The sequence below is a fragment of the Dermochelys coriacea genome, chromosome 1 (assembly GCF_009764565.3).
Source record: "Dermochelys coriacea isolate rDerCor1 chromosome 1, rDerCor1.pri.v4, whole genome shotgun sequence".
Taxonomy (NCBI): domain Eukaryota; kingdom Metazoa; phylum Chordata; order Testudines; family Dermochelyidae; genus Dermochelys; species Dermochelys coriacea.
This window is the reverse complement of record NC_050068.2, coordinates 146028277-146053938: the sequence shown is the minus strand read 5'-3', so window position 1 is coordinate 146053938 and position 25662 is coordinate 146028277. Positions and strand designations below refer to the sequence as shown.

The 25662-nt window shown below is 39.4% G+C and overlaps 1 protein-coding gene across 1 annotated transcript in view; it reads right to left on the bottom strand.

Annotated features, from left to right (window-relative positions):
- Positions 1–25662, bottom strand: part of IL1RAPL1 (interleukin 1 receptor accessory protein like 1) — a 1173648-nt gene that overhangs the window by 698127 nt on the left and 449859 nt on the right. The gene's annotated exons all lie outside the window — the stretch shown is intronic.

Below are 25662 nucleotides of genomic sequence, written 5' to 3'. Positions count from 1 at the left end.
TTGAAAATGGGATTTAGATTTCTAAATCATGAAGACACATATGAAAATTTTATTCTAAGTGATAGGGAAATAGGAAAAATTTTCTCCTATGGATAGACTATTCCATAATTTTCCAGTAGGTAGTTTCTTGCACCTGCTGTGAAGAATGACCCCTTAGAGCCACGATATCAGCCCTGGTCTCTAAGGTGCCACAAGTACTCCTTTTCTTTTTGAGAATACAGACTAACACGGCTGCTACTCTGAAACCTGGTCTTATCTGGTATCTCAGCATCTATATTTTTCATAGCAACTGGAATAAATACAAAAAGTGCCAGGTGATTTAGATCTTGTAAAACCTCTGTTAAATACCTACCTCCAATATCTGTGGTTTTCTGTGGTTCCATACAGGAACTGAATTGGATCACTTAACGTGGATTTCTCAGGAGCCATCAAAAACTAATGGCATTGAAGAAGTATCAGTCATTGCAAGGCTGGGCACAGAAAAATAGGGGAGGTCATAAACTGACTAAACCACCACTAACTGCGGGATAGATCAATGTAAATATCATTTAAAGATGGGTGATGCACCATTATATAATCAAAAAAACTTGCACGCCCATACCTAAAATTATTTATGATGAACCTTATGGGGAGTCAAAGTGTGGTTACCAATTTTGCTTGAAGATTTGGCATAATACTCTGTAGGGACCCAGCATGTCCAGCTGAACTCCTGAAGAATTAATTGTAGTTGATTTAATCAAATAATTTAATATTGCCTTGTTGTTTTCTTAATCACAGAGGTCATAAATCTGACTTTGCACTAAGAAAAAGCAGGATAAAATCTTAATGTCTGAATGATGCCACTGCAATACCAAGGATTAATTGGAGAGCAGAAAGACCAAGAAGTCTGAGGCAAATTATTGAAGAAATACATATCAAAGTAAACAGGAACTGCCAGCGGTGGGCACTAACTAAGGAAAATATGTGTATCTATAGCACGGATTCTAAACTATGGAGAAACAGCTCATTTCATGACAAACTGCTCAACAGAGGATCGAGGATGTATAACTGCAGAACTGTTGTTTTTGTTTCAGATAGGAAAACAAGGGATTTGCAGACATCCTGGGAAAATAAGAAATAAAACGGAAAGCTCAAGGATCCTTTCCACACCTGTAGCTTGCCTTCTCCATGCCAGTGATGTTAGAAAGGCAAAATGAAGAAATATGCTGGCAAACACAGCAGACCAGACATCATGGAGCTTATTACACCATCCTTTTTTTTTAAACTGTGATAGTAAACTACCAGTACACATCAAAGTCTGGAAATATGGTTAAATGAGTTCTGGTTGGAAACTGATATTTTCTGCAGCCATTCCCAGTTTTTCAACCAACATTCCCTGCCCAAGAGACCCCCAGCGTCTGGTTTTCTCTCTTCATCAAAAAGCTGGGCAATTTTGTCTAACAAAATATTTTTTTGAAAAAAAAACCCCTCTCTGGAAAAATAAAAATAAAAAGTTATTTTCCATTGAAAAATGTTGGACAGAGAAATTTTGGCCAGCTTTGGTTACAAAAATTGATCTAATAACACAGTACCATCTTGTAATGCAGATGGCACTGTAGTCATTTTCCTGAACTGTAATAAAGCACTAGATATGTCAGGGCATAAATTATATGTAAAGGAAAAGCCCCTTTAGTTTGTCTGTTTATACAGTTCTATAGCTGTAGTACCTGAGCACTACCTGAACATTAATGAATTTGTCCTCACAATTCCTCACTGAGCTATCATACGGATATTTTAATATCCCTATTTTACAGATGGGGCACTAGGGCACAAAGGGATTAAAAATTTTGCCCAAGCCCAAAAAGAAAGTCTCCTAAGTCCCACAAGATCAAAATTCCCTCTTTTTCGGTTCAGGAACTAAACTGTGGATCAGCATCTAGCAGAATGCTCTCTTTCAGGAGAAGAGTAGGCAGAAAAATCTGAATTGGTGCTAAGAAGGAGAGAGTAGGAATCACCAACCATTGTTCAAGGTCAAGTCCTTCTCTTATGACATGACTTGTCTCAAGGAGTGAGTGGAAGTGCAACTGGTTCCTCTTTTGTTTGCTGGCAGCCTGCACTCTGCTTCACAGCATGGCCACTGCTGACCTGCTGAGAGCAGGTAGCACCAGAGTCGGGGGGAAAGAAGATGTGAAGGAGGCGTGGGGACAAGGAGGAGCTGTGAAAGTAGTGCTCCTAGCTCTGTCCTCAGCCCAGACTCCCTCATGCTCCACAGTCGCCATGGTGAACTCTTGTCCTCCAGTCATGGGATTTCCCATTGGTAAATATGCCTCAACTTTGTGAGTAAAAGGACTCTGTGTCCCTCTCCAGCCTGTAGCCCAGATCCAGGAATCCTGCCTTAATGCACCCTTATATGGAGGCATATAAGGAACTTTTCCTTCATGGAAATGAAAAATAAGGGAATCTACTCTCTTTGAGCAGAGACAATGTGTTCTGGACTGTGATTAGGTACATTTACATCAATTTTTTTTACTGGAACTGTATATAGGGCCAACATTTGTGCATTCTATTAATTTTTATATATTTAGATAAAATTCACCTCAAGGCTTCTACTTTCCTAAGAAATATCTTTTTCTTATTTTTAGCTTTAACACCAACACAGAACTGATTGATTGGTACATATATCCAGGACCTGGGCAGTGATTGCTGTTCTGTTGTAATTCCTGAAATGGTTTATTGATGGCTTTGTTAAGAAAGATTGGTGCCCCCAGGGTAAGTGCTTAAAAGGGCTTGGATGCTTTCATTTTTCACTCTTTATATCTACATCTTTTTTCATGGTGTTGTATTATAAAACTATTTAATGCAAGATGAATATTGCTAGTCCCGCTGGTACAATGTAAAGCATTGGATTTGCTAAAAAATCAATCCCTTTATTCCAAATGAATTCAGTGCTCACGAAATACGTTCGATTGACAGCACTTGAAAGTGAAGGCCTACATTTATCCAGGGTATAGCAATGTGGACTTACTTATCATGTCCTGTTAATGAGGTTCAATTCTGAGCCTACGGACCACACTTAAGGGAGAAAGAATGATACATCTGAATGCACATCCAATCCTTGGTATCTCAATTGAGAATTCCACAAGGGTGCTGAATAGTAACATCTGCAAAGGCAGTTTTTTATAACACAGACTGAAATGAGCCTGATTTCAAACTGAGCAGCTGCCAGGTGGTGGTAACTCTCAGTAATTGTTAATTTGGGCTGGATTTAAACTGATGATCTAAAAGTGAAAGGTCTATCTTGTCTACTGTTCTTCTACTACAAATACATTAATAGAGATTTCAGGAATTTACCAAAAATAATATCATTAGAATTATGTGAATAACTCTCAGTAGCACTGTAGATATGCAGACTCAGGGCAAATCTTAACACCAAAGGCCATTTTAAACACAAATTACAAAAGAGTTTAATAATTTTTGTGAAGCACCTTAATTTAAGGAACAGAATAAACTTTCTTCATAGAATGCTGATACTCAGGGGAACATGTGCAAAGACTGAAAAAAGTAGAGTGACAAAATAATCAAAGGAGAAAGCATTGCAATAACTTAATTTCAGAGGCTGGAGTGGAAAAGAAGATTTAAAGATACAGCTTTGTGGATCAGGTTCAAGCTCTAATTTCTCTCGCTCTCACTAAAATGAAGAACTAACTAAAAACAAACAAACAAAAATTTTGTAAAGAGAGAAAAACAGTTCAAGAGGGTTCTTGCTTTAAAGTCTGGAAAATAAGTCTTGCAGGTCAAATGTAGCAATTATTTTTGACCCTCAAAATGGAACAGAGACAGTAAAGTCATTGGCCATACTACACCAGCTTGGCCTGGAGGGCTGACATTTAGGGTTACAAAAACATTTCAGTCTTTGCTTTCAATTGTCACATTAAATGCAAAGTAATGAGAATGTGCAGAATGCCCAGAAAATATATACCTTGACATCCACTTATAAGCGCTCAACCAAGCTGATCCATTGCCAAAAGAAGTGACAAATATATAATGATATAAATGCTATAAAATCATGAATGTGCCACAAGTACTCCTTTTCTTTTTGCGGATACAGACTAACACGGTTGCTACTCTGAAACCTATGGAAGTGGTGGAGCTGAATGTTAGCAACCATTAAATACGATTAACAATAGCAATCGTTAAATATGATTAACAGATTAGTAAAGCAATTAAGGACCATTAACAGCATCTAGTCTGGCAACTAACATAGAATTATACCCAGTTATTCCTGCATTGAGCCCAGTGAGTTGTGGTTGGGAAATAGTAATGATCCGTACATACATTTTACTAAGACCTTCAGTTGTCACTGGTGAGCTCCCTCCTTGCAGATTTGATCCAAAATGTAATCTTAGACTAACTAGGGTATAGCCCAATCACTATGCAAGTGATTGCAGCCTTTTTAGGTACTGTGATGGATGCCTGCACCCAGTGATAACTGGGAGGAATGGGAAGCTGAATTTGGGAATCAGATAATTAGAAATCATACTCGTGTCAGTACAGGGGAAGATAATGGCTGTGATTTTCAAAAGAAACTTTACAGTGGGGGTTGGGCTCCTTTGAAAAGCCCAGCCAAACCCTTTAGCTATAAGCATTGTATATAGTAGCACAGAATCACCATCACATCCCCTGTCAAGACCCACTTAACTTTTGCTGAAATACCTAAGAAAGTAGCCAGAGCTTAATGGCTCAACTGACAGGTAGTCGGGTAAAGTTGATATTTATTTATATTATTACAAAACTAAAGCTAAATGTAGTCAAATAAAAATGTTATATAGTTGACTGTCTCCCTTTCCTCACCTTTTGTAAATTGCTCATCTTATTAGGACAGAAGTCATTTTGTATGTATGTACGGCATGACATCAGGACCCTGATCTCTAGGCATATTATTAATCATATATTAAAATACTGCAGTGCTTAAAAGAACAAAATATCATCTTGCAATGCTAATGGAAAGTCCAGATACTGATTTAAGCAGACGGATGCATGCCGATCAATAATTATGAAATGTGAACTAAGATTGTAATGACAAAGCATTCTAATGATTTGATAGCATAAGCAGTTGGCGTCTAACGCCAAGTGATGATTATAATAAAAAAGCAACTCACACGCTATTTACTTGGGTATTAGCATAGAAGTGTAGCAATAGTTTCTTCACAGTTAACTCAGACATCACATGGGGCAGAGCACACTGGAGTCCATATTATCAGACTTCCTTATTGTTTTGTGGTGCCCACCTTACTTTTTTGTCTGCAGTGCCTTTTCATTCTGCAGCACAGATCAGTGACATATATTTTAAAGCTGGCAGAAGCAGATTTATATTACACATCCTTTTCATTGTTCATTTCCTCCCTGCACCATTTATGAGTGTGTATGAAACATACAGCACTAGTCTCGGACCCAAACCCATCCCCATCCTTTCTTTTCTCTTTGTAATAGTGACATGTCCCCTCAAAGGCGCTGTACTATATGAACAAGAGAAACAAAGAGTCATCTGATATCATGCAAGAATCTAGTACATACGAATGTATATCACAATACTGAAGCTTTGCTAATAAAGCAGGATTCAACCTGTATATACTTGCTTTCTACTACACAGCAAAACTGATGATGAGGTTATTGAATGTGTATCAAAAAAAGGAAAGAAATCCAGTACAAAGAGTTATTACAAATCCATAGTTACACAACACAATATAAGAAAAGAACTGCCTCAGGCTTCTTGGGGAAGAAAAAAGATAACTATTTACGCACCTCTATAAACTCTAAAGTAAGATTCCATTTTGGGGGTGGAGGTCAATCCTACAAGTGGAATTCCTACAATGGGAATTGAGAGCACTCAGCATCTTGCATGAATGCTTAGTATTCTGAAGGGTTAAGTCCATATGCATAGATCTCTTGATTTGTAAGCACAGTGGCCATTTGTGTTGAGGAAAGAAGAGGCTAACAGCAACTATGTGTGCAGCCATCTTTGTGGTCAGCCACAGTACACATCTTAGCCAAGAATCTAGTGGAAAAAGACTACCTTGCTGCTATTTAAGTCACCGGGTGTATGCTATTGACTCCAACAAGCTGAAGATCAAGACTTTTAAGAGGAAAGAAATACCATTAACTTAAAAAAAAACCCTGAAAGAAAACAACATGCAAGGGAAAAGGTAGATTGTACAAAATGCAACAGTACACCCAGCAGTATGCCATGATCATTGTCTTTATTCCAGTGTTGCCAGTTCTTATGATTTTATAATGAGACTCACTAGGATGAGTTATGCAAGCCCTGTACCAGGCAAAAGTAGTTACAGAGCAGTTTTGGGCTCAGGCAGCCCCTCCCCATCACATCTGTGAGGCACGTCAGTCTTGGAGAAGGAGCCTTAATAAAGGAGAAGGCCCATGCTGGGGAGGTGGACAGACCTCTGCTCCTCAGCTCCCAGAAAGAAGTTCAGCAGAGTACCACACCACCTTAGGTTGGCTGTGAGCACAGAGAAGTAGAAGAGATGTCTGAAAGTCTCTGGTAGGACACAGAAGCTGATGTCATTCTTTATTTCTGTTAATTTAGTTTCATTTTCTTTGTTATGTTGAGAACTGGAAGAAGGATCTTTCCCTTAAGACAGACCCCCACTGAGAATAGAAGGCCCTTGAGGAGAATGTAGGGAGTAGCTCAGTGAAGAAGCAAGAAGTCTGAGCAGACAGACCCTAACCACTTCTACAAGGGTCCCTAGGCTGGAAGCCAGGGTATAAGGAGAGGCTGGGTTCTCCTACAGCCTCATCAAGACTAGCAGGAAGACACCAGACACCAGATCAATCATCCAGAAGGGCTATTGAGCCTGGACCCAAACAGTTGATCTGGTTGAGGTCCTGGGACTACTAGGAGAAAATCCCGGTTTACCCAAAAGGGGGGAGCCCAAAGGTGACCCAGAGAGAGGGCCAAGTCACAAGGCAAAAGGAGACCAATGATGGATTTGATCAGCAGGACTACTAAGGAAAAATCCTGCAATGCTTCAGTCATCCAAAAGGTGGCACAGTGGCTGGTGAGTGAATTTGTTACAGGTTTATTTGTTAATAAATTTGTTAGTCTCTAAGGTGCCACAAGTACTCCTTTTCTTTTTGTGAATACAGACTAACACGGCTGCTACTCTGAAACCTGTTACAGGTTATTTGCTGTTTTTCTTAAAAATCCAACTCCTGGAGTCATAAGAAACTCAGATTTTTAAAGGTAAGTTTTTAACCCTCATTCTTGCAGGAAAGAGCTTGAAAATATGAACACTAAAGGCTCAAAAACCAGAAGGCAAATATAAACCCTGCACAATATATTATTTTAAAGTACTCATTTTAAGCCATTATCAGAGGTGGGAGGGTGACTTAGGAATTTTGCATGCTTGAGGTTGGCAATGATGTAGCTGTTTCCAGTATTTAAATCATGAGAAAGGAGCAATTTCTCAACACTGTCCGATATGGACAAGAAGATTCAGAAATATTTTGGATGCACTTGAAACCAGAAGTCTAATATGTCACAGGTGCTATTAAATCATGGTTTGGGCATGAAAAATAGTGCACAGACAGGGTGTACGGTAAAGCTTAAGACCACCATGTCTCAAATTACTCGCAGACAATCTAGTAGTTCATATCCCCAAACTAGAACATACAACTTTTCTAGCATTTGGAAATGGGCATCATACATGTGGCAAGGAAAAGCTTGATGTCTAGCTCAAGTGACAAAATTCAAAACCAAGAAGGAAAAAGGACAAGTCATCCATTATGGATGAGGCAAACACACTGTCAAGTTGTGAGAACTCCAGGTTAGACAGGACATGAGGATTCCCACTAGAATGAAGCTGCTTATGCAGTGTAGTTGTAGTCATGTGGGTCCTGATATTAGAGAGATTAGGTGGATAACATTGTCTCTCTCACCAAAAGAAGTAGGTCCAATAAAAGATATTACCTCACCCACCTTGTCTCTCTAATGAAGCTGGTCACACATTTATCTGAGTGGAGGACAGCTCACAGCTTGTCAGAACTGTGGTGCTCTACAACAGAACTAAAATGAATATGTAGCGGCATTCATTACCCAGAAGCAAAAAAATAATTGACACAGACGACCTGCGGACAGAACATCAGCAGAAATGTAATAAGCTTCAATTTGCAGAAGAAAAAACAGCACACTGTCACCAATACAAACAGATACTACAAAATATTTAGCTTCTAGAAGGTGTCATAAAGAACTGAGGGCCGTGAAAGCTGTGAACTGTATGCAAAAGAACACTCAATCTATTTTAGGTATTTACACAGTGCTAGCCACCATGATACTTAGGCTGGATACTTTTCTCTGAATGTTCTATTGGCAGATGCATTTTGAATATGTACATTTGGAAAATGAGTGCATAAAGTGTGAGACTGAGAATGATAAATTGGAAACCAAAGTGAAAAAGCTAGAAGTCAGCAAAAAGGTAGAATCCACACTTCAGACTGCTGAAGACTGAAAATAAAGTGTCTGAAAAAAGATCTCATTTTTTGGGGATCGGCGGGTGACTGTGATTTCCTGAATAGGAGAATTTTTTTTAAAAAATAATATTCAACTATGCAAGTTACCAGAGTGCCAGAGAAGATCCCACAATAAATGCAGACAAAGGGAAATAAAGTAGTTTTTGGAGTAACTCTGAATGTGTACTGCAGTATAAAGGAAAGAAGAATCAAGAAGAGGAATATATCCTGCTTTCCATCCAGGAACAGTACAAAAAACAGCCAAGCAAACATAGAAGAAAAAGTTGTACAAAACTAGAGTTATGTGGGAAATGGTTTTCCCGTCCCATGAAAATGTTCAAGATATCAAACATGTTTCTTATTTATTTTGAAATGTTTTGTTTTTAACCTTTTTTATTTTTTTTCTTATTCTAAATAATTTAAATTTGAAACAAAGTTGGTTCAATCTAGGAAACTAGAATTATTTATTTTGAAAGTGTCAACACATTTTTCAAAATTATGTTAAAAACTTTGTCAAAATCAAATTTTCCCCAACTAAACATTTTGGTTTTGATGAGCCAACATTTTCTGATAAACATTTTGTTAAATAATTTCCTAACAGCTCCGTACAAAACCACCACAATTCCAGGAAAGCTATTGATGGTAAAATGCCTCAGGATCATCACAGACAACTAAACCTTTAGAAAGCAATCCTTCACACACATGCATATTAAAGTGGACAAAGAACCTCCAGCATGTACCCACAACAAGACTACTGGGGGAGATATTCAGGACTGAGGGCCAGAGCCTCAGCTGTAAATCAGTGAGAATCAAGGGGACCTTGCCACTTTACACCAGCCGGGGATCTGACCCAGTAATGCTATCATAATTTGAGAAAAAGGACTAGATTAGCCCATTGGGGAAGGGTAAAGGTGTGTCCCTTTAAAATCACCATCCTGTAAGAATCCCAGCACTGCCAACAGCCAAATCTAGTGCAAAAGCTTTTATTAGAATCAGCAGTAGTCTGGTCAGCTGTATGAAGAAAATCAGGTTAAATCTGTATCTGTGTATGACAGGATTTTCTTTCAACAAGACAGCATTTTTGTTCTGTCTGTCACAGGTTGCTAAGGAGTCTCCTCCTGACTTCAATCGGGATTATTTCCTTAAAGGTCTGACACCCCATTCTGCCACTTATTTTCACACCCTGCCACCTCTCTCTCTCTCTCTCTCTCTCTGATTCAGGGTGTTCTTTCTTTGTAGTTTAGCCCTCCAGACAGTTCACTCAAGTCATCCCCTTCCAGAGCATCAAAGTCTCTCTATACAAGATGGCAGTCTTCTCTCCACTGCCCAGAGTGAGTCACTTCCCCAGCGGTTGGTAGGGGAACCCAGGCCCTCCCTCTACTTTGGATTTCAGCAACTAGCAACCACGGTCTACTTTCTCCAAACCCTGTTTCTATTTTCTTGGACTCGTACCCACATCATCTGGCTCCCCTCTCTGGGTCTATCAGCCCAAACTCCCTCCTCAAAGAGAGTAACTGCAGACTATTTAACTCTGTAGCCCCAAACACACCTCCCTTCTCACAGAGAGTGACTGAAGATTACTTTCAGGCAGTACCTTTCTCCTGCCAATCTCCTGGCTTTATACCAGCCCCACCTGTTCCTTTTCAGCTGGGCTTCATTGTCAATCAGCCTTTCAATCCCAGGATCTCCCCCAGGTGCAGTCTATCAGGTTAATTAATCTAATTTAACCTACTTCCCCTTGCGTGGGGTGAACACTCCATCACAACTTCCTCTGACATTTGTTCCACAGTTGAGCTCTGCTGCTTACTCTGCTCTAGTTACTGGAGCAGCATTGTAGCACTGCATTTTTTGCATAAATTGCACACAGGCTGCAATATTCTGAAGTTATACATGTGTAAGCAGAATTTGGGTGTATTTCTTCAGACAGTGGAACTTTACACCCTTTTGGCACTGTCACTGTGCACAGTGGATGTGGATGAGAGGAGCAAATAGAGTATCCTTGATTATTAAGCTACCTCCCCACCCCCCGCGTTGTGCACACACATGATAATTTATTCAGATAAATTATTTTTTTCCTCTTTGCAATCCATATCAGTGCCAGAAATGGGCGGAGGGACCATACACCCCATACTTTTTAAACAGGGGGCTGTGCCCCCACCATTTTTAAGAACCTGGACTCATCACATGCACAACTAGGGTGGAGAAAGAGGGCCCAGCACCCCTTTGTCCCCTGCTCCTGACCACTGCTGGGTGGTGTAATGGCAGAGCCCCTTCCCTGCTGGCATGGTGGAAGGATGGCTGAGTCACATTTGAGCAAGCAGCATGGTGACCTAGCATGAGTCTCAATGCCATTCAATGCCATTTGGCCTCTGTTGGGTGCTTCCTCACGCCCCCCCCTCACCTAACACACACTTTTGCCGTCTTTCCAGCAGTCATGGGTGCCATATTCCATTCTTCTGTGTCTTCCGTGGGAACCACCTGAAGCTTTGAACATTAATAACACAGAGATGAAACCAGTGAACATGTATCAGATAGAAATGTGGCCTTAAAATAAATATTCAAGATGTTCTAAAATCAGATGAATAATGTACTTCGTGGGCATCTTGAATCCTAATGAAAAAAACAATAATACTGTTTATAACTTATTAACTGTACACTGATGTACTGATGGCCACTGTACATATGATAAGAGATGACACAGATCCTGTCATTAATGGAAACTCTTGATGAGCCTTCAGCAGAGTTACATAAACCAGTATAGCAAGAACAGCAAGAACATCTACCCAAATCCAAATCGAAACTTTGATACATTTTAACATATTTTTATCTCATTTTCATGTGCTTCCTGATTGATCTCTGTTCTGGAAGTAGCTCTTACACATTCGGTTTCTCTTCCCTGAATAGAAGTAAAAAGTATGAGACTTGCCATACAGTAAATAAGTTTAGTTCACTCAAGAATTGTCCCCAGTTCACTGTTCCAACTATCTCCTGTGAGCGAGCAAATGCACCCCTCTAATCACACCGTACACACCACAAAATATAATTTATATGGTATCATTTCAAAACTAATAACCTGCTGGTCAATAACAACATGGTGAAATGTGTGTAGCAACATTTATATTTAAAGTTATGAACATAACCTGAAATTATGACTGAAATGTGTTTAACTGACAAGTCTGAGGAATGAGTAAACCAGTTTCTAGAAGACAAAGGATAAGCTGAAACCTCTGGCAAGGTGTCATCAAAGTTGATTGGCCATCACCATCAAGTGGCCATTCTTTGGCAGTGAAGGGGGGCAGGGCCAGATCAATTTGCATTTGAATAAACAACACACACACACCTAAGACAACAAAGGAAGCAGACTTTGGACTTTGGGAATGGTTCTGACCTGAGAATTTGGTCAGGTTGTTGCTGAAAATATTTGGCAAAAATGTAACCTTGAACCTAAGAATTTGGTCAGCTTGTTGCTAGGAATATTTGGTAAAAATGTAACCTTGGAACCAGGTCTAGTCTGTTATGTTTTAGTTATTAGAAAGCATTTATCTTTCTTTTTCTTGTAACCATTTCTGATTTTAATGACTATACTTGCACTCACTTAAAATCAATCTCTTGTTTTATTCTTTATATCAAAATTAATCCAGTGTTGTGTTTAAACTGAATTATTTGATAACTCAAATTAAAGCAGAGCTTTAATTTCTCAGAGTTACCTTCCCCATCCTTTAGTTCTCTACAGTGTTTCCCAAACATGGGACGCCGCTTGTTCAGGGAAAGCCCCTGGTGGGCCGGGCTGGTTTGTTTACCTGCCGCGTCCGCAGGTTTGGCCAATCGCGGCTCCCACTGGCCGTGGTTCGCCGCTTCAGGCCAATGGGGGCTGCAGGAAGTGGTGTGGGCCAACGGATGTGCTGGCTAGGGTGACCAGATGTCCCGATAAAATCTGAACTGTCCTGATTTTAGTTCTTTGTCCCATGTCCCGACTGATGTGGGGTCGGGACACATTTGTCCCAATATTGCTTTTTTTTTTTTGCTCCAGCAACTCCGCTCCAGCTGCTTTTTCTTTCTTTTTTCTTCCCCCATGTGTTCTGATATTTTGTTCATTTCATCTGGTCACCCTAGTGCTGGCTGCCCTTCCCGCAGCCCCCATTGGCCTGGAGCGGCGAACCATGGCCAGTGGGAGCCGCAATCGGCTGAACCCGTGGATGGGGCAGGTAAACAAACCAGCCCAGCCCACCAGGGGCTTTCCCTGCACAAGCGGCGTCCCAAGTTTGAGAAACACTGGTTCTCTAAATTCAGAGGAACTTTCAGCCTTTTATCAATGCAGTCCTGAAACTAAAGTAACCCATTTGGTCTTCTGCTTGCATGAGTGTGATTTCTGGCTGAATAGAATGTCACATGTTTTTAATCAATAACATGTGTTGCTATACATTGACCCCTTAAAGGAGAAATGGATTTAAAATATCTGAATTATCCAGGAGAGGACTGGACGGTGCAGAACATAAGTTTTGAGGAGAAATTCCAGACTGGCAGGGTGATGGGGTCATCCTGCAAGTAGTAAGCTAGGCTGGTGGAAGCCAGAGGGTGACTGAAGAGTGTCTGGCAGGCCGCAGCTATATACAGACACTCAGTTTGTTACCTGCATGCTGGAAGGCTGTTTGTGAGCAGCCCAGGTGGGAGCTACAGCACCACAGAATTGTGAGTCACCCAAGTTTACAGGGGAGGTGGTAACACAACCCCTCATTGGTCTGAATTACACCCCAGATTGTGATATCCTCTTCCCTTGTTCTTTTTTTGGAGGGGGGAGCTTACTTTTAAATAATCTTTTTTCAGGAGCTTGACTCAAACAGCAATATGCCATATCAAAACTGTATTTCAAAATGAATCAAAATAATGTGGCCTTAACTCTCTCCTAATCTGGCTGTTCTCAGAGCTACTTTCCCCATCATTTAGTTCTCTAGATTTAAAGGAACTGTCAGCCTTTTATTAGTGCAGTCCTGAAAGTAAAGTGACCCATCAGGTCTTCTGTTTTCATAAGATTGATTTCTGGCTGTATAGCATGTCACATGTTTTGTAATCAATAGCATTTGTTGTTATGCAAGCTAAACTACAAGGAACTTCCTAGTACAGGGGTAAATGTTCAAGTTTGCAGGGGGCAGAGCTTTCTCAAGAGCCGGACTGAGACTGTGGAACAAACTCCCATGGGAACAAAGGATGATCAGAAACCTCACCACTTTTGTCTCCAATTACAAGGTGAACTTCTTTGACCTGTCTTCTCTAACATAAACGTAGAGCAGCATGTACATCTGAAGGGGCGGGGGGGGGGAATCAACAAAAACTAAGACAAATTCCTGCCAAAACCACTATTCTACATTACCCACACAGTGTTCCCCATGAGGAAAGGATGATGGTGAGAATAAACCAGATATGACAGATGTCAGTTGGAAGCTATTGGAAGCTGACGGTTGTAGTTGAGAATAACTAGATGAAGAAGAATATTATCATTCAGAAGGTCAGTGGGCTCAGTGTCTCCAGACCCCATGCACAACTTCCACAGAAATTAGGCCCTCTCTCTAGCATGAGAACAGAGGTTTGGATAGAAGTGCAGAAATACATTTGGAGAATCTACTCATCAAGTGAAAAGCAAAATAAAACTGTGGATGAATTTAATTCAGAAAAGAAAAGGATCTGCCACATAAAGCAAAGACTTTAGTTTAAAATTAATGAAGATGTTTAAATACAGAGCCCTATATACTTTAATTACTGTTATTTTTTATAAATGATAGAATTAGAGGAAAATAAATTGTATTTAATTAATAATTAAGGGAACCTCAGTTGCTAAGAAAATAAAAATAGTATAAGCTGTGAAGCAGCCTCAGAACAACTGTCCCCTCAATATAAGACTCAGACAAGGAAGAGAGTTAAACTAAAAATTGTAAAGAATTTCTTTTATATTGGACCTCATGTTGAAATTGACATTGATTTTCAGTGAAAATTGTATTAATGAAATATCTGAATACTTGCAGAGTAATATTAAATGTAGGAGAGAATTATGAACATAAAGTATATAATGACTTAAGACAGCAATTTGATTGGCTTTTTGATGTACCTTGATGCATATTATGCTGAATGAAATTGTCTTCAACACTCAGAGGACAAAAATATTGTACAATTACTGAAATGTGACCATACAATTGTCTGCATTCTCATAGGAAGTGCCACGATGGAGCAAACAAGGGAACCAACTAGTTGAATATCCTGTCCCTGACACTGGCAAGAAACAGATACTTAAGGGGAAGAAACAAGGTGCTCTAGAGTGGATAATTGTGGACTAAACTGCCTAGAGAGGACATGCCATCTTAGCCCTGTCACTTAGTGGCTGACTTATTCCCAGAAGCATGATGGTTTATGTATTGTACCATAAAAGATTTAAACCCTCTTGCTTCAAATCATAAACCAACCATTATCTGACAGGTTTTAAAAGAAACTTGCTCCACAAATAAGCTATTCCATAACAGCTCACTACCGGGTTTCCTTGATCTTCCTCTGAAACCTACTATATTTACCAACATCAAAGACAAAATACTGGACTAGACAGACCACTGGTCTGGGGCACTCTGGGATTGCAGTTTCTGTATTTCTATGTGATGTAGAGAATTATGTGGTTATGCTCCAATAAATATACAGCGTCCTTGTAACCAGGAGGCCAACTATGATGATGGTTCATATTTTGTGGATGCATGTCAACAAGGGACTGACTAAGACTGCCATGTCACTCCACTGACCTATGTTTAGAATTTTCAAACTGTTTTCCGGAAACAAAGATGTCACCTCAGCTGCTAACTCCATCTAGTGGAGGCCAAAAACAGGAAGGAAAGTTTTCAGTCCAACATAATACTAAGTTAAAAGTCTCTCCTCAAGTTATTGTTATATTGAAATTTTTAAATAAAAACACTTTCAATTAAAGAGAAGTTTTTTTTTAAATGGGCTGTCAAACTTGTGGAAGAAAACTGTTTATAAAACAAAATATATATAATTTGGCTCTTCCTTCCCAATCTTAATTCCGGGTTCTTCCCCCTGCTTTCTATTTCTTGTTACCTGTTAACAGCCTATAGTATCACATTTCTCTTTCCTCCTTATTTTCTTAAGATGATTTATTTCTACTAATCTCAGTTTATGTGTGTATAAAAGCATAATAATATTATTAATAATACTTAGCATTTGTAACACTTTTCTGGATAGTTTTCTATTGGACATTTCCCTAGCAAATATGAGGCAAAGCCAAGACAAATAGTAGAAGAAATTGTAAAGCTAAGGGAATAAATGCAAAAAACAAACAAACAAACAATTACATTAAAACTAATATGATTTTTTCCTGTTGAATGAGCACTAGTAGTACAATGAATATATATTCATACATATGTGCTCCTTTAATGTCAACATATTTCAGAGAAAATGCCAGTGTCGACAGTCATTGAGTCAACAGTTGATCCCCTCCTACACACAAACTGAAGAATACAGTATTTTCAGGAGATAGCAATATTAGTCACTGTTACTCTTTCTCTTAATCAGTTTCAAACACTATTTATACAGGTTTCAGAGTAGCAGCCGTGTTAGTCTGTATTCGTAAAAAGAAAAGGAGTACTTGTGGCACCTTAGAGACTAACAAATTTATTAGAGCATAAGCTTTCGTGAGCTACAGCTCACTTCTATTTATACACTTCTCTAACCATGACAAATACATATGTAATAAATTAGGGTTCTCTGTACCACTGCTGAGTTATGGATTTTATGAAATTGTATCCTGAAATTACTGTTTTTGGAAAACCTATATGTATGTGGATCTACCATGAGTTAGCATAGGTTTGTGTCATCTCTCTGCCAGGCAAGAGACAATGGTGAGTGATCAAAGTAAAACACCTCGGGACATTGAGTTTGCTCTATCTGGGAGAAGATACTTCCCCCTTTTGTATGACAGGGGTGGGGAAGGGGAAACTGGGAGAAAGGGAAAGTTAACAGGAGTAGAACGAAAGACCCAGGTAACCGGAGAATATAAAGGGACTTACAGTGAGTAACTGGGGAGATAGTCATTTTGCACCAGATTAAAATAAGGGCAGCTGCCGCAGGGTCAAGGTGGGGGAGGACCTTGACTGGCTGGCAGAACACAGACAATCCCCTAAGGATTCCCAAAGGAAGGGTGAGCTAGTAAGGGACATTGTGTTTAGAATGTTTAATTGTTTTGTATGATTTTATCCTTCCTCTTGTACTGCACACGATCAAATATAAAAGAGCATACAGTTGTTAGATTGTACAAAATGTGTGTGTTGTCTGCTTCACAACTCCTGCATGCCCCTTAGAGTTAAACTGTAAACCAGAAACTTCACATGAGGGCGAGGTATGTTTAAGTATTGGAGAGTTTGAAGGGTGAGTGCTGAGCTCAGGTGGCTGGTCAGTGAGTTCTAACATGAACCCTGAGTTTGTGCCTAGGGACCCCTTGAGTGGGGTAGTGACTGGACTCCTGAGTTTGAAACATCCCAGGGATCCAGACCACATGGCTTGGATTCGGTTCACAGCAGTCCAATTGGGTGGCCCAGAAAGGCTGCTCACTAGGATTTGTAACAACATAAAATTAAGAATTGTGTTTATTAATTCTATTAATCGGATGTCCAAATGGGAATAACAGCTCATGTATAGGTACCACATCTTCATTAGAAATATTTAATGTATCCACTGTAGTTACTCTGGCCTGCATGAGGCAACTCCAGCTACTAAAGTGAGAGGCATATTATGCATTCCACATTTCAGTTATGTATTTTTATAATATACTCAATTTGTTCTGAAATCAGTTATTGAACTGAGATTCTGAAAAAAAGCAACTATAGAAATACATAAATCTTAGAGGAATTTTTGAATCTATTACAAACTTTACAGTGCCTTGAAACAAAGCATTTTTCCTTCTGGCAAAATATTGTTGGCCCAAACCAATGCCCCCTGATGTCAATGAGAGTCTTTCAATGTACATCTTTGGGCATTAGATCAGTCCCACACTCCAATAAGAAAGCTACTGATGGTGGTTTATTTATTTCCTGTTCTGTCGTATAGCAATGTCAACTGCAGGGCAGTAATTTAAAAGGTACGTGTACATTTTTCTGGATCAAAAGTGTTAATTTAACAGCTGGAGAAAACCTATTTGTTTCATTGGCTTTTCACTTGAAAGCAGAAAGTTCACTACAAGTTTTTCTCCTTTCTAAAAGGAGCTATTAATCTTGTCCATTGTTCCCTTGTGAAAGGAGTCCAATTTGAAATGTATAATACCACACCATTTTAAACATACAACATTATAAAACCAGGGATGGTGTAGGTTTACTTGGTCCTGCCTCAGTGTAGGGACTTGATTTGATCACCTTTCCAGGTTCCTTCCAGCCCTACATTTCTATGAATATATTGTTTTCCTTTTGTTTATATATTTTGTGTTTTAATATGAATGCAGTGCTCATAAAAGTTGCTGGATTGACAGCTCTGGAGATTTAAGTCCTTTCCAAGATACAGAAGTGGCAGTGCAGAACAAGCATTCTTGTCAACAAATTTTAAAGGTGACCTGCAGAAACCACCTGCCCGCCCCCAGGTGTGAGAGACTGTTAGGAAAATTTTAACATGAAGCAGTTATGTCAACCGAACCAAAGTTAGGCCAATGCAGGAATGCTGGGAAGGTTCCTGACTGAAATAGGTAGAATGAAAGAATGCTTGTTGAGTGCAAGGAGTGAATTAAGGAGGAGACCTGCATTCCTGCATTATCGTACCAGATGTTCTGAGAATGAGAAGGAGACACGCTGTCTCCACTCCCTGTTTCTGTTTCATGTATGTTCTTAACTCCTCGTCTCCAGTTTGACAACTGGATTGATAAGAAAGTTGGGGAGGCATAACGACTTGCAAAAGTTATATACAATAGGAGATAGGTATGCATGCATGATAAAGGACTTTTAACTAGCAAAGGGCGGCGGGGGAAGGGGGGTTGGGCTATTTCATGAATAATCTGTGATGCGACAGACCTGCCTATAAGAACCTATTAGTTTTGCCTAGGAGCAAGCTGGTTCTCTTGGGAGACGGGCTGCTCTTTATTGTTGTGTGCACTCTTCAATAAAGAGCTTATACTTGGACCTTGCTGGTGTTGCCTTCTCTCTGCAGTCAGACAACGAACTGCGCCGTCTGGGGTTCGAGTCCCCGACAAGACTAACTCAATTTCCATACTTTTCTCTGCTGAGACAGCCAGCTAGGAGACCAATTGTGATTTTAGCTTTCATTCTGTGGATGTATGTCCACAAGGAATGGTCTAAGGCTGCTAAGTCATTTTACAGGTTTAGCTTTGAACAGGTAATTTAAGTATCCTCCCTTTTGCATCATCGATAAATTGAACCGTTCAGGTTCTCAACAGTTCAATAACTTGAGAAATAAAAAACTATTTAAATAGTGAAATTCTGAGGTTTAGAGTTACCTTCTATTTTCTGTAACAGAAATTGGCCTCCTTACTGTTTTATTTAAAAAAGCACAGACATACACTGTGCATTTGAACATTTTTCCTTACCTAGTGTATAATTAACTATCATAGCTAAAAAATTACTCAAGTGAATTGAAGCCTGGCATTCAGAACTCATCTGATGTTGATGACAGAAGTGACCAGATCAACATCTTAAATCCATTACAGAGAAAATCTGACTCACCATCAAATATTCTAAAGCACAAAAGAAACTTTCCAGTATTAAGATGGTGTCAGGATCACACACACAAACATTCACACATAACAGAACAGGAACTGAGATATGATGGTGTGTACAGCAAAGTGTTTGGTGCATCTTGCTGGAGACCCAACCAGCCTGTTGCATCCTGCCTGAAGAAGCAAAAAGAAAAGGAGTACTTGTGGCACCTTAGAGACTAACAAATTTATTAGAGCATAAGCTTTCGTGAGCTACAGCTCACTTCATCGGATGCATTTGGTGGAAAAAACAGAGGGGAGATTGATATACACACAGAGAGAACATGAAACAATGGGCTTATCATAAACACTGTAAGGAGAGTGATCACTTAAGATAAGCCATCACCAGCAGCAGGGGGGGGGGAAGGAGGAAAACCTTTCATGGTGACAAGCAAGGTAGACTATTTCCAGCAGTTAACAAGAATATCTGAGGAACAGTGGGGGTGGGGTGGGGTGGGGGGGAGAAATAACATGGGGAAATAGTTTTACTTTGTGCAATGACTCATCCATTCCCAGTCTCTATTCAAGCCTAAGTTAATTGTATCCAATTTGCAAATTAATTCCAATTCAGCAGTCTCTCGTTGGAGTCTGTTTTTGAAGCTTTTTTGTTGAAGGATAGCCACTCTTAGGTCTGTAATCAAGTGACCAGAGAGATTGAAGTGTTCTCCAACTGGTTTTTAAATGTTATAATTCTTGATGTCTGATTTTTTATTTTTGGTATAATTTCAATATAAATGGTTATTTTTAAGTATCTTTCCTTTTTTTGTCCAACGAAACTTTCGCAGTTGTGAAAAATTATGGGTTTTAAACATTTTTTTCATTATTTATTTAAACTTTCACAGTTACAGGAAATTATGGGTGGGGTTAGACAAAAGGAGGAGGTCAGACAATAATTATTTCAGAGATGCTGAAATGCAAAAAGCTAAAGCTTTACAACAGTTAAATCAAATTGTCAATGTCACATGTCAAAATATACAGATATCTAAAAATCAAGCTCTGAAAACTTCTCAAGCAGCATTTTTCTTTGCCTATCTGTAGATTTCTATTTTTATTGATGGAATTTGTTTTTGCCAGTTTGTGTGTGTAAGGTGAAATCAACGTTTACCAATATTTACCAAAAAAAACGTAATCCAAGCCTATTAATAACTCTTCTTTAATACATGAAGAGATGTGACACATTGGGCCCTCTGCAAGATCAAACACATTCTCTCTATTTCTTCCTCCCATTCACCAGCCTCAGAATAACTTTATTAAAATGCTGGTAACTTTTTAGAAAATATTTGGGTTTTATATCATGATCAGTGGAACTGGAGTGTGAGGACCGATCTTCCCCGGAGGGACTATTATTGACAGGCCAGGGGAACAGGAAATGTGGGGAGTTAGTCTGAAAAAACTCAGCTACATGGGCAGAGCAGTTTATAGGGCTAATAAAATTCCACTTGTTCAACATTACTGTATTCAGCATCATTCTTTACAAATTATTGTTCTTTTAAATTAGTGATGTGAAGCCAAGGAATTTTGATTCCACCATCTTGAATGTTATAGTAATACTGGTTAGAAGAGCTTTCCACCCCTCCTCCATGACAGGATATTTTTAATATAATTATTTGTTAAGAATTGTTTTTATATAGAATAAAAACAATCAAGATATTCCCAGGATATTTCCCAGGTTTAGAAAAAGACCTAATATTAATTATACTACTTTAATGTCTTGATTTTGAATGCTCACTATGGACTAATGTAAATGCATACAGCAGTACTTCCAGCATGAATGCCTGTAAGAAATGTCATCTGACAGCCTATGATTAACATTTAATTAAAACGTGTTTTATATTCCTCCTCTCCTCTGCCTTGTTCACCTTTCCCATTTCCAGATGTTCAGCACTGGCTGTGATTGGCCATGGTCAGTGCCACTCCTTGAAAGCCAATAGATGGTGCTCTTGCACTTAGCAGCTCTGTCTTAAAATGTTAACCATGCTTTCTCTACCATGCAAAGGGAGCCTTTGTGATTACTTAAGTCTCTTATGGGCAGATAAAGATGAAGACACTTTAAAGAAGGTTTCCTGTGTAAGTTTTCAGCACACTGCTTATAAAATGTAGCCTTGCTTTGTTCTGATACTTCAGAAGATATACCAATTTCTTGCAACTTTTTTCCAATGATAGAGCATCAGTGCTCCCTCTCTTGCTCTCTATTTCTCTCTCTTTAATTTAAGCAAACCTGAAGCAGTATAATCTCACACTGGCTGATAGAGTTTTTGGTTTTTGGTTTTGGCCACAGAGTGCATATAGATTCATAGATACTAAGGTCAGAAGGGACCATTCTGATCATCTAGTCTGACCTCCTGCACAGCGCAGGCCACAGAATCTCACCCACCCACTCCTATGAAAAACCTCACCCATGTCTGAGCTATTGAAGTCCTTAAATCGTGGTTCAAAGCCTTCAAGGAGCAGAGAAGCCTCCCTCAAGTCAACCATGCCCCATGCTACAGAGGAAGGCGAAAAACCTCCAGGGCCTCTCCAATCTGCCCTGGAGGAAAATTCCTTCCCGACCCCGAATATGGCAATCAGCTAAACCCTGAGCATATGGGCAAGATTCACCAGCCAGATACCCAGGAAAGAATTTTCTATAGTAACTCAGATCTCATCCATCTAATATCCCATCTCAAGGGATTTGGCCTATTTACCCTGAATATTTAAAGATCAATTACTTACCAAAATCCCATTATCCCATCATACCATCTCCTCCATAAACTTATCGAGTAGAATCTTAAAGCCAGATAGATCTTTTGCCCCCACTGCTTCCCTTGGAAGGCTATTCCAAAACTTCACTCCTCTGATGGTTAAAAACCTTCGTCTGATTTCAAGTCTAAACTTCCTGGTGGCCAGTTTATACCCATTTGTTCTTGTGTCCACATTGGTGCTGAGCTGAAATAATTCCTCTCCCTCTCCTGTATTTATCCCTCTGATATATTTATAGAGAATGGGGGGTGGGATGATTGCTTTTAGACTCATCAAGCACCTTTTCCTCCAGTGATGTCAGCCATAGGGAAGATGGTGGTGTACGGGGCTCTATGCCATTCGAATATCTCTCTACCCAAAAGTGACACTCCTATGGCCAGTTATGCCAGTTCTGGGACTGTGTAAAGAATCCCAATACAGCTGAGTATCAGGGCCCATATAATTTCCCTTTAGGTCATATATATATATATATATATATATATATATATATATATATATATATATATATATATATATATATATGACCTAAAGGGAAATTGTGTTTTTGTTCAGTTTAGGCAATATCTTCCCCTTAGGGCCTTTCTCATTTAATTGAGCTATAGCTACAGGGGAACAGAAATAAGATAGTTGCTGGTGATCAATCTGATAATGATGATAAGCAACTTCTCTGTTGTTCAAATGCAAAATCTGAAAGAGTTATTAGTGTCTATGTTGCAGGTAATCTAGATTTAAATTCACAAACATCTGGTCTCTTAGATAAAGAGCCTTTCATGTAAGAAGTTGTTTTATTCTGATGTAACATCCTGTGGTGATTGTAGTTGCACTAGCACTGCTGACATGCAAAGGTTAACCAGAAGATAATTGAATATATGCCTAAAAAATCCCCTTTAAATAGTGACTGACAAAAGCCAAGAAGTTCAAAATATCAAGCCTAACACACTTTCCATTATTAAGTGTGACACCCACATATAGAACAACATAATCCCTACTCCTAAGTGTTTGCAATCTAACAAGAAATATGATCTAAACATGAATTCTGTCCTTCATTCAGTTTTAATTGTAACTTGGATTTTTCTTTAGAGGATAAATTTGTATTAGGACACTGAATATTGTTTAATTCTCAAAGCAATGCAAGCCCCCATTTTAAAAACCTTGGTCAATGTTAAATGAGCTGAAATTGTATTTATTCAATGTTGTTGTCTGGCTGCTGTTTCATAGATTGAATCTTCTGTATTGATTGTTTGCATTGTATTGAAGTAGGCTGGCATAAGATTTTATGATTGCTGTCACCCTTGGACATGCATAGAAACAAGACTTGTATCTCATCACAAGGCAAATAATGTGAGGAAAAAACTTTTAAGTAGATAAATGCACAGCTGAAGTGTCAACTTGAGACTTAGCTTTGAATCTCCTCGTTTTTTTCAGTCCAGCACAATTTTAAACATTGGAATTGTTGGTGCTTAATGTTTATAAGATACAAGATCTGCTGTTACCAGAGTGACCTGCCTAATAAAAGCCCAGGTGGGTGAGGTAATATCTTTTATTGGACCAAATTGTGGTGAGAGAAACAAGCGTTCGAGCTCACACAGAGCTCATCAGATCTGGTAAATGTACACAGAGTGGTGCATATAAATACAAGATGGAACAGATTTAACTCAAAAGCTTGTCTCTTACCACCAGAAGTTAGTCCACCAAAAGATATTACCTCATCCACCTTGTTCCTCTCATATATTGAGACCAACTCATCTACAACAAAATACAAAATAAGCCAGTGTTTAGTATATTATGCAGGAGAAGATTTAACACCTCTTCTCCAATTCCTCACTCCCAACATGACATGAACATTCAGATTACAATTGTCACTTTCAAAACTCAGTCCTTGGCTCAGAAAGAGAACTGTGGTAAACATATTTGTATATGCTATTAGAAAGCAAATGGTAGCCTGCCATGTTGTAATTCTGCATTTCAATCCTCAATACTAAAACTATTTTTTCATGATTAATAATGGTAGCCATAGGAATACATGCACAGAAGCAGTCAGTATGGTGCTAACAAGAAAGAAACTATGGGTGTTGGTTTTGAAACAACTGGAAGACTTGGTTATTCAGAAATGCTCAAAAATAATTAATAAGAGATAATCACTTAAATATGTCAAGTATCAGGGGGTAGCTTTAAGGAGTCCAGTGGCACCTTAAATACTAACTGATTTATTTGGGCAGAAGCTTTTGTGGGCTAGAACCCACTTCATTGGATGCGTGGAGTGAAAATTACAGATGCAGGCATTATTATACTAACACATGAAGAGAAGGGAGATACCTCACAAATGGAGAACCAGTGCTGAATGGAGAACCAGGCCCAATTTGATCAGGGTGGATGTAGTCCATTCCCAATAATAGATGAGGAGGTGTCAATTTCAGGAGAGGCAAAGCTGCTTTTGTAATGAGCCAGCCACTCCCAGTCCCTTTTCAGGACCAAATTAATAGTGTTAAATTTGCAAATGAATTTTAGTTCTGCTGTTTCTCTTTGAAGTCTGTTTCTGAAGGTCTTTTGTTCAAGTATAGCTACTTTTAAATCTGTTATAGAATGTCCAGGAAGATTGAAATGTTCTCCCACTGGCTTTTGTATGTTACCATTCCTGATGTCCGATTTGTGTCCATTTATTTTTTTACATAGGGACTGTCCAGTTTGGCCAAAGTACATGGCTGATGGGGCATTGCTGGCACATGTTGGTATATATAACATTAGTAGATATGCAGGTGAATGAGCCTCTTCTGGTGTGGCTGATGTGGTTGGCTCCTCTGATGGTATCACTAGAGTAGATAAGGGGACAGAGTAGGCAACGAAGGTTTGCTATAGGGATTGGTTCCTGGGTTAGTGTTTCTGTGGTGTGGTGTGTAGTTGCTGGAGAGTATTTGCTTCACGATGGGGGGCTGTCTGTAAGCGAAGACTGGCCTGCCTCCCAAGGTCTGTGAGAGTGAGGGATCGTTTTCCAGAATAGGTTGTAGATTGTTAATAATGTGCTGGAGAGGTTTTAGCTGGGGGCTGTATGAGATGGCCAGTGGTGTTCTGTTATTTTCCTTTTTGGGCCTGGCCTGTAGTAGGTGATTTTTGGGTACCCTTCTTGCTTGTCAATCTGTTTCCTCACTTCCCCAGGTAGGTATTGTAGTTTTAAGAATGCTTGATAAAGATCTTGTAGGTGTTTGTCTCTGTCTGAGGGATTGGAGCAAATTCGGTTGTATCTTAGGGCTTGGCTGTAGACAAAAGATCATGTTATGTATCCTGGATGGAAGCTGGAGGTAGGTAGGTAAATATAGCGGTCATTAGGTTTCTGGTATAGGGTGGTGTTTATGTGACCATCACTTATTTGCACTGTAGTGTCCAGGAAGTGGATCTCTTGTGTGGACTGGTCCAGGATGAGGATGATGGTGGGTGGAAGTTGTTGAAATCCAGGTGGAATTCTTCAAGGGCCTCCTTCATCATATGGACCCATGTGAAGATGTCATCAATGTAGCGCAAGTAGAGGAGGGGCGCTAGGGGACAAGAGCTGAAGAAGCGTTGTTCTAAATCAGCCATAAAAATGTTGGCATACTGTAGAACCATGTGGGTACCCATAGCAATGCTACTGACTTGAAGGTATAAGTTGTCCCCAAATCTGAAATGGTTGTGGGTGAGGACAAAGT